The following is an 8,865-nucleotide window of genomic DNA, read 5'->3' on the forward strand; positions in this document are numbered from 1 at the left end:
CCTGGCACCCACTCTGGGACAAGCCCCTGTCAGGGGGACTTGCACCGTCGCAAACACCCGAGAACGTCGCCTCCCATACACCACATTTCCCGACCGCCTGCAAGGACGGGGGATTCGGTGCTGGGCTCGGTCCCGTTTCGCTCGCAGCTACTCGGGGAATCCCTGTTGGTTTCTTTTCCTCCGCTTAGTGATATGCTTAAATTCAGCGGGTTGTCTCGCCTGATCTGAGGTCGACAGCGGATACATTCGCTTCCATCAACTTCCTGCACGACCGCGTGCGCTCGCCCTACCAAGTGCGCCCGCAACCCTGTACAGGGCCACTTCTTCACAAGGCTGGCAATCGGCTTCCCCGCTGCACGCGTGCGGCGCACAACCGGTGTGACGTGGAAGTGACGGGACACGTTCGTAAACCCATCGCGAACCGAGTACGACGCCCTACCAAGTGCGCCCGCAACCCTGTACAGGGTCACATCTTCACAAGGCTGGCAAGCGGCATTCCGCTGCGCGCGTGCGTCGTCCGAGCAGTTGCGTGATAAACGACCGTGTCGAAAGCCCAAACACCGCCGAGGCCAGTCGCCGCCGCCGCAAGGGCAGCCACGCAGCCTGGCGAGAGGCATCGTCTCGTGTAGCGTCGCCCCCGCCCCAACTGGAGTGGCCCAGTTTTTTGAACGGGACGGGAACTGCGAAGCACTTAGACCGACGGCGGACTACGACGAGAACGCCTTAAGCTTCGCCAACGTTTCGCCAACTCGTGCGGGAGACTTTTTCCGTTTCGCGGCAAGTCGTCGCGCCGTGCTCTCCGCATCAACCGCGTACGCAGCGAACCGCAAACGTCGGGCGCAGCCTCCTCACCTCCCTGCGCTTTGCGCGCGAACGTTCCCTGTTCGCGCGGCAAAGCCTGGAGGAGGCACGGCCCCGCAGCGTGTTCGAGCGCCCGGTCTACGGGACACCCTGCTTACTTCGAGGGCAACAAGCGCAACGCAAGGCTGCGATCTCGCGCACTTTGCGCACGGCTGGAGAAGCTTTGCTGGCCGGCTTTCGCTCCTCGTGTTTACCGTGCGTTAAAGTTGCGCGTCCGTGGCTCTCGCAGCTCTTGCGCGCCCGGTCGCAGAGAGGAGTACGCAACCTCGACCGCACTTTCCCTGCAGGCTTCCTTCCGACTCGAAGTCCTGCGGCGGTCTCAACGAGGTGCCACATCCTCAATGCAGTCGGTCGCCCCCGTTTCGGTTGGGCTCTGGCACGACGGTCGCCACCGTCTCGCCCTTGAGTGGCCGCTGTTGGCGCTCGCTGTGAGGTGTTCAGCGTGCTGTCCGTGTTGCCGACGCGGTCAAAACGAGTCGACGGCTCACGTTCCCTTGTGCGCCGAAGGCTCTCTTGATATGTGATCCGACCCTCAGACAGACGAAGCCAAGGGAAGACCCAAGGCCGCAATGTGCGTTCAAAGAATCAGTGCTCAGTGTGTCCTGCAATTCACACCAAGTCTCGCAGCTGGCTGCGTTCTTCATCGACCCGAGAACCGAGTGATCCACCGCTTAGAGTCGTGAAAAAGTGTTTGTTCAATTCCGTACAGTCAAAACCAAACGTTTCTGGCACTCGGCCAAACAGTGGCCAAGAAGGGCGCTTTTCAGCGCACGCTTGGACTCCAAAACTCTGCCGCGCCTTTTTCGGCTGCCGCAAATCGAGCAAACGGTGTGTTTCGGACGGCGTTTCGCTTCCGCTACTTGCGAGTGCTTTCGTGGTCCACCCCTCTATAAATACTCGGGAGGCGTCGAAGCCGGTTCTCCAAGCCGGACCCGTAGGTATCGTTGTGTGCTCGCTCTCATTGGCCCGCCTAACCAGAAAATGCCTGCGGTACACCCATTTGGATAAGAGTGCACGCAGATGCGGGCCTCGACGGCTACACATTTCCTCGGGCGGCCGCCTCCCGGCCTCCGTGGAGCGCGGGATGCACGGTCCCATCAACAAGCCTCTCCCGTTTTTACCGTGGCGTCGCGGTTCACCACGGCGGGCGGGTCGGTCTCCTCCGCATAAAAAGGGGGACCCCCGCTTTTTGTTCCACGAAATCGCACAAGCTTTTTTCGCATCCACGGTTTGCCACCGCACACCAAAATGCCGATCCGGCTGCTTACTTTAGCCAACAGGTGGAGCCAGGCGCGCCGTACTTGCGCGGCACTTCCCACGTCCACCGAAGTCGGTGCCAAGGACCACTTTCGGCGCCGGAGCCGCGTACGAGCCTACTCGAGGCGGAAGAACGAAGCCAGCAAGGGCCTGGCCGCAAGTGCGTTCAATTGTCGGGACGTCCAAGTCCCTCGTTCTTCCGTGCTTCCTCTTTCGGCAAGTCGTTGCGGCACCTTCCCAAAGCGCGCAGACCCGCTAATCGCGACGAGCGCGACGTGGCCGTGCCGCCTTTCCCTCGGCAGCAAGCAAAACGCCTGGCAACGTCGACGCTCCCCTAACCGCGATCTCGCACCGTGTTTCGTGTGGCGAATTCAAAAGCCGGCCGGCGCTGCTGCAACCATTACGGTCGGTACGCATACGCCGCGGAGGGCGGGACGGTCATCGGAGCGTGCGGTTCCTCCATCGAGTACTGCGCACCTCGGCCGTCGCATCGCCGTGCCATGACCGGCCGCGCGTCAACGCGAACCGGTGCCAGCGAGATCCCTCGCCTGCAAGAACCGACCGGCAGCCTCCGTCACCCGAGGACGCGGAGGCGCTTGCCGCGGACGGCGGGACGGTATGCACTGGTGCACAGCGGACCCGTCACATCGCCAGTTCCTTGACCGACCGCCGACGCTTGTGCCGTTCCTCTCGTACTTGGCAGTCGCCGCGCGATTGTCGGGTCTCGTTCTTGCACGCTCGAACGGTCGGGAGGGCACTCGGCTGGCGTTTCGGGAACGCGCAGCCTCGCCTTCTACCGACGTAACCACGACTCGCCGTTCGCGCTCCGCCGCTCCTGTTTACAGTACTAGGCGGTCCCGCAGCGGTCGGGTCGCGCATTTCGAGCGCTTCGAGCCACGGTGCAGTGGCGGGTCGAAAGCCGACCTATGAGTGCGTTGCGCCGTTTGTACCCGCGTCCGCCACCTGGCCGACCGTCCAAGGTCGCGGTGTTGGCGTCCGCTGGGCGCAACAATTTGTCACGGGGTGCCGCTCCACATTCAGGCAGCCCCGTGGGGAAAAGCCGACCCCGCGTCCAAACGGGGTCAGCGGCAGAAAGTGTCGGGCGCAGACGCAGCCGAGGCGCTCACCCTTCACAATCCGTTAATGATCCTTCCGCAGGTTCACCTACGGAAACCTTGTTACGACTTTTACTTCCTCTAAATGATCAAGTTTGGTCATCTTTCCAACAGACCGGCGCAACCGAAAGGCCGCGCCGGACATCGGTCCGAAGACCTCACTAAATCATTCAATCGGTAGTAGCGACGGGCGGTGTGTACAAAGGGCAGGGACGTAATCAACGCGAGCTTATGACTCGCGCTTACTGGGAATTCCTCGTTCAAGGGGAACAATTGCAAGCCCCTATCCCAATCACGAAAGAAGTTCCACGGGTTACCCAGTCTTTTCAGACAGGGATAAAGACACGCTGCTTCCTTCAGTGTAGCGCGCGTGCGGCCCCGGACATCTAAGGGCATCACAGACCTGTTATTGCTCTGTTTCGTGCGGCTAGGAGCCGCTTGTCCCTCTAAGAAGGTTGTAAGGTGCTGGGAACCCCGCACCTATTTAATAGGCTAGAGTCTCGTTCGTTATCGGAATTAACCAGACAAATCGCTCCACCAACTAAGAACGGCCATGCACCACCATCCACCGAATCAAGAAAGAGCTCTCAATCTGTCAATCCTCCCAGTGTCCGGGCCGGGTAAGTTTTCCCGTGTTGAGTCAAATTAAGCCGCAGGCTCCACTCCTGGTGGTGCCCTTCCGTCAATTCCTTTAAGTTTCAGCTTTGCAACCATACTTCCCCCGGAACCCAAATACTTTGGTTTCCCGGAAGCTGCCCGCCGAGTCATTTGAGTAACTCAGGCGGATCGCTGGTTGGCATCGTTTATGGTCAGAACTAGGGCGGTATCTGATCGCCTTCGAACCTCTGACTTTCGTTCTTGATCAATGAAAACATTCTTGGCAAATGCTTTCGCAGTAGTTCGTCTTGCGACGGTCCAAGAATTTCACCTCTAGCGCCGCAATACGAATGCCCCCGTCCGTCCCTCTTAATCATTACCTCGTATTCCAAAAACCAACAGAACAGAAACGAGGTCTTGTTCTATTATTCCATGCAAGTTTATTCAGGCGACTCGCCTGCGTTGAGCACTCTAATTTTTTCAAAGTAAAAGCACCGGCCATCTCGAGGCACACAATGAAGTGCACCAAGAAAGAACCGGCATGATGTTCAGTCCGAGCCGTCGCATCGGGTAGATGCACTACTCGTCTGGAACTGAGATCCAACTACGAGCTTTTTAACCGCAGCAGCTTTAGTATACGCTATTGGAGCTGGAATTACCGCGGCTGCTGGCACCAGACTTGCCCTCCAATTGATCCTCGTTAAAGGATTTAGAGTGTACTCATTTCAATTACGGGGCCTCAAAAGAGTCCCGTATTGTTATTTTTCGTCACTACCTCCCCGTGCCGGGAGTGGGTAATTTGCGCGCCTGCTGCCTTCCTTGGATGTGGTAGCCGTTTCTCAGGCTCCCTCTCCGGAATCGAACCCTGATTCTCCGTTACCCGTAACAACCATGGTAAGCAAGTAACCTACCATCGAAAGTTGATAAGGCAGACACTTGAAAGAAACGTCGCCGGCTCGTGGCCATGCGATCAGCACAAAGTTATCCAGAGTCACCACACAATACGGGCCGAAACCCGATCGATCTTGGTCTAATAAAAGCACCCGTTACCCAAAGGGCTCCAGGCTCACTGCATGTATTAGCTCTAGAATTGCCACAGTTATCCAAGTAGGAAGAAACGATCTAAGGAACCATAACTGATTTAATGAGCCATTCGCGGTTTCGCCTTATTTCGGCATGTACTTAGACATGCATGGCTTAATCTTTGAGACAAGCATATGATTACTGGCAGGATCAACCAGGTAATCGTTCGACTGCGCGTCCGTCCTTGCCTTCGGCGGGCCGGACGCAGTCTGTGTGCGGCGGAGGCCACCTTCAGGCGCCCCAACACGCTTATTTTGCACTCCGAGATGACGGCGTTCGAGCTCGCTACGGCACAACCTTCCCGAAAGACGAGTGGGAGCCGTGCGGCAAGAAGCACGTTCATGCTCGCTCTTTTTCGTTGCATCGACTCGGTCGCGCCGTGCGGGTTGCCCAAGCCCGCTGCACTGTCGGTGGACCGGCCGGAACTAGCAACGGAGCCGAGACCGCAAAGCCGCCAGACGACGGGTCACGCCCGCGTCTTCGGCGCTTTCGCATCTGAATCGCCCGAGGACGACACGGAACACACCTCGATATCGTGGTAAAACGGCACCGTCCGACAACCAGCCCCTAACGCATCAAGCGGATGAGGCTGCAGACGACTGCCGTGGATTCCCCTGGAGCAGACCCGAGGACACGCTTGACGAGGCCGAAGCCCGCCGCATATCAGACACCCGGTCGCTTTCGCGTACGCCGCTCACGAGAACCCCCACATAATAGCAGCGATAAGTACCCAGACCTCCTTGGGCACTAATACGAGCGTACTCGAGAAAATTTCACCGCGGGTGTGCCCCGAAACGTGTGGCACGTTGAGCGTGCCACAAGTCTACGTCGCTCTCAAACCCGCCGAGGTCGTAGAATTTGCGACCCTACTCACGAAATTGCCACCGAGGATACGGCCGCAAACGTACCGCACCTTGGGTAGGCCACGAGTTTGTGCAACACTACGCTGACGGCACAGCACCGAGGTCGTGCGCGCACGCACGGGAAAATTCCGCCGCGGTTTCTGCCGAAAACGTGAGGCACCACGACTCTCCGCAAGTTCGCGTCGACTGCGAAAGACCGAAGTCGTGAACGACGTGTCCGCTACTCGCCGCCGACACGCTGGACACCAAACGTACAACGAATCGACGGCGTCGTAGAGGCCCACGACGCGGTTTTCCTTAACGACGTCTCGGCGTGGCACCGACAGGTTAGAACGGCCGACCAACGTTCCCTGTCCGCCGTTCGGCTCAGTCGAAGGGCTCGGCGACTTCGGCAACGCTGCGAAGCCGCACGGTGACGCACGCCATGTCCCCATTTTTTTTTTCTTTCTGCGTCTGCCGGGGTGCCCCTATAATAGCAGCGATAAGCACCCAGACCGCCGTGGGTCGCTCGCCCCGGCTGACGTGGTTTTTCGTACTCCTGCGGCGGTCGCCGTCAAGCACGTCCAAATACGCTACTTTCGTGGGCGCATTCACGCTCTTTCGCTTCGCCGGAGTGCCAGCACTCACTCTGCCAAAAACGGCGAACATCCGAGCGGCGGTTCCCACTTTTGCGTCGGCGTCGCAAACCCCGCCCCGGCAGACGAGGTTTGCCGTACTCGTGCGACGGTGGCCGGCGGGCACGTCGAAAGACGCCGATATCGTGCGCGAATTGGCGCACCTTGGCTTCACAGGAGTGCCGCCACTGACTCCTCCAAAAACGGCGAAGATCCGAGCGGCGCTTCCCACTTTCGCATCGGCGTCCCGAACTCCGCCCCGGCTGACGCGGTTTACCGTACTCGTGCGACGGTCGCCGGCGAGCACGTGGAAAGACGCCGATATCGTGCCCGAATCGGCTCCGTTCGGCTTCGCCGGAGTGCCAGCACTGGCTCGGCGAAAGACGACGAACATCCGAGCGACGGTTCTCACTATTGCGTACGCGTCGCAAACCCCGCCCCGGCAGACGCACTTTGCCGTACTCGTGCGACGGTCGCCGGCGAGCACGTAGAAAGACGCCGATATCGTGCCGGAATCGGCCCCGTTTGGCTTCGCCGGAGTGCCAGCACTCACTCGGCCACAAACGGCGAACATCCGAGCGGCGGTTCCCACTTAGCCGTCGGCGTCCCGAACTCCGCCCCGGCAGACGCGGTTGCCGAGCTCGTGCGACTAGCGACCGCGAAGCCGTCTCGCGACGCCGCTTTCGTGCGCGGCTCCCACTGCGACCTGGGTCACCCGAGGTCGACGAGCAAAAAAGAATGTCGAAAAAAAAATTTTTTTTTTTTTGCGTCTGCCGGGGTGCCCCTATAATAGCAGCGATAAGCACCCAGACCGCCGTGGGTCGCTCGCCCCGGCTGACGTGGTTTTTCGTACTCCTGCAGCGGTCGCCGTCAAGCACGTCCAAATACGCCACTTTCGTGGGCGCATTCGCGCTCTTTCGCGTCGCCGGAGTGCCAGCACTCACTCTGCCAAAAACGGCCAACATCCGAGCGGCGGTTCCCACTTTTGCGTCGGCGTCGTAAACCCCGCCCCGGCAGACGCGGTTTGCCCTACTCGTGCGACGGTCGCCGGCGAGCGCGTCGAAAGACGCCGATATCGTGCGCTAATTGGCGCTCCTTGGCTTCTCCGGAGTGCCGCCACTCACTCCTCCAAAAACGGCGAAGATCCGAGCGGCGTTCTCCACTTTCGCATCGGCGTCCCGAACTCCGCCCGGGCTGACGCGGTTTACCGTACTCGTGCGACGGTCGCCGGCGGGCACGTCGAAAGACGCCGATATCGTGCCGTAATCGGCCCCGTTTGGCTTCGCCCGAGTGCCAGCACTCACTCGGCCAAAAACGGCGAACATCCGAGCAGCGTTTCCCACTTTCGCATCGGCGTCCCGAAGCCCGCCCCGGCAGACGCGGTTTGCCCTACTCGAGCGACGGTCGCCGGCGATCACGTCGAAAGGCGCCGAATTCGTGCACGAATCGATGCTTCTTGGTCTCGCAGGAGGGCCGCCACTCACTCCTGCAAAAACGGCGAAGATCCGAGTTGCGCTTCCCACTTTTTCGTCGGCGTCCCGAACTACGCCCCGGCTGACGCGGTTTACCGTACTCGTGCGACGGTCGCCGGCGGTCACTTCAAAATACGCCGATTTCGTGGGCGCATTCACGCTGTTTCGCTTCCCCGGAGTGCCAACACTCACTCTGCCGAAAGCGGCGATCATCCGAGCGGCGGTTCCCACTTTTGCGTCGGCTTCGCAAACGGCGCCCCGGCAGACGCGCTCGTGCGACGTACTCGTGCGACGGTCGCCGGCGAGCACGTCGAAAGACGCCGATATCGTGCTCGAATCGACCCCGTTTCGCTTCGCCGGAGTGCTGCCAGTCACGGCGCAGAAAACGGCGAACAAGTGTTTTTTTTTTTTTTCCTAGAATTTGTGTTATAGAAGGCACATTTGATATCGGACGATAATTTTCAACTTTATCACGCGCACCGATTTTCGTGTAGAGGTTTGCAAATTTATGGGAATTTCTCCACTTGGAATAATGCGATTTAGTAGTACTACGAGAACTTCATGGATGTACTCAAGGGTACGGGGCAAGTCAGTTACGTCAACACCTGCAGATTATTTACACTTCAAACTGAAAATTGTTGGTTGTGAGTCCTCGTGTGATATTAAAGGCCGATTCGCTAACACATAGAACAAAGAAAGAAAGGAAGAAAAAACGCCCGCGCTCGCTCAAGAAACCTGGGTTCGCAACAAGTGGCAACAACAAGCAACCGAGCGAGTGCGCCAAAACCCGTGGCGGCCGAACAAACGCGAAGTCCCAACCGCGTCAGCCGGGGCGGCACGGGACAGGAAAAATCACTTCAGCCGGGGCGGCGGGGCACCGAATAAACCTCGTCACCTCGTCGCAGGATAAAAGAGGAAACAAAAAGTCTAAACAGCGTCTGCTGGAGCGAATGCGTAATAAAACAACAACAACAACAAAAAAAAAACACCCGCGCTCAAGAAG

The 8,865-nt window shown here is 59.0% G+C and overlaps 3 non-coding genes across 3 annotated transcripts in view; all 3 read right to left on the reverse strand.

The window, feature by feature from the left end:
* Positions 1-233, reverse strand: part of LOC142790362 (large subunit ribosomal RNA) — a 3,958-nt gene extending 3,725 nt beyond the window's left edge. Inside the window, exon 1 of the ribosomal RNA XR_012889472.1 lies at positions 1-233. This exon is cut by the window's left edge and continues 3,725 nt beyond it. This is a non-coding gene — a ribosomal RNA (large subunit ribosomal RNA).
* A 1,154-nt stretch (positions 234-1,387) lies between these two features.
* Positions 1,388-1,540, reverse strand: LOC142790364 (5.8S ribosomal RNA). Its single transcript, XR_012889474.1, has one exon. It is a non-coding gene; the product is annotated as a 5.8S ribosomal RNA (ribosomal RNA).
* Positions 1,541-3,259: 1,719 nt separating this feature from the next.
* Positions 3,260-5,074, reverse strand: LOC142790314 (small subunit ribosomal RNA). Its single transcript, XR_012889425.1, has one exon. It is a non-coding gene; the product is annotated as a small subunit ribosomal RNA (ribosomal RNA).
* Between the last annotated feature and the right edge of the window lie 3,791 nt (positions 5,075-8,865).

This window comes from Rhipicephalus microplus, unplaced genomic scaffold (assembly GCF_043290135.1).
Source record: "Rhipicephalus microplus isolate Deutch F79 unplaced genomic scaffold, USDA_Rmic scaffold_99, whole genome shotgun sequence".
NCBI classification, from domain to species: Eukaryota; Metazoa; Arthropoda; class Arachnida; order Ixodida; family Ixodidae; genus Rhipicephalus; species Rhipicephalus microplus.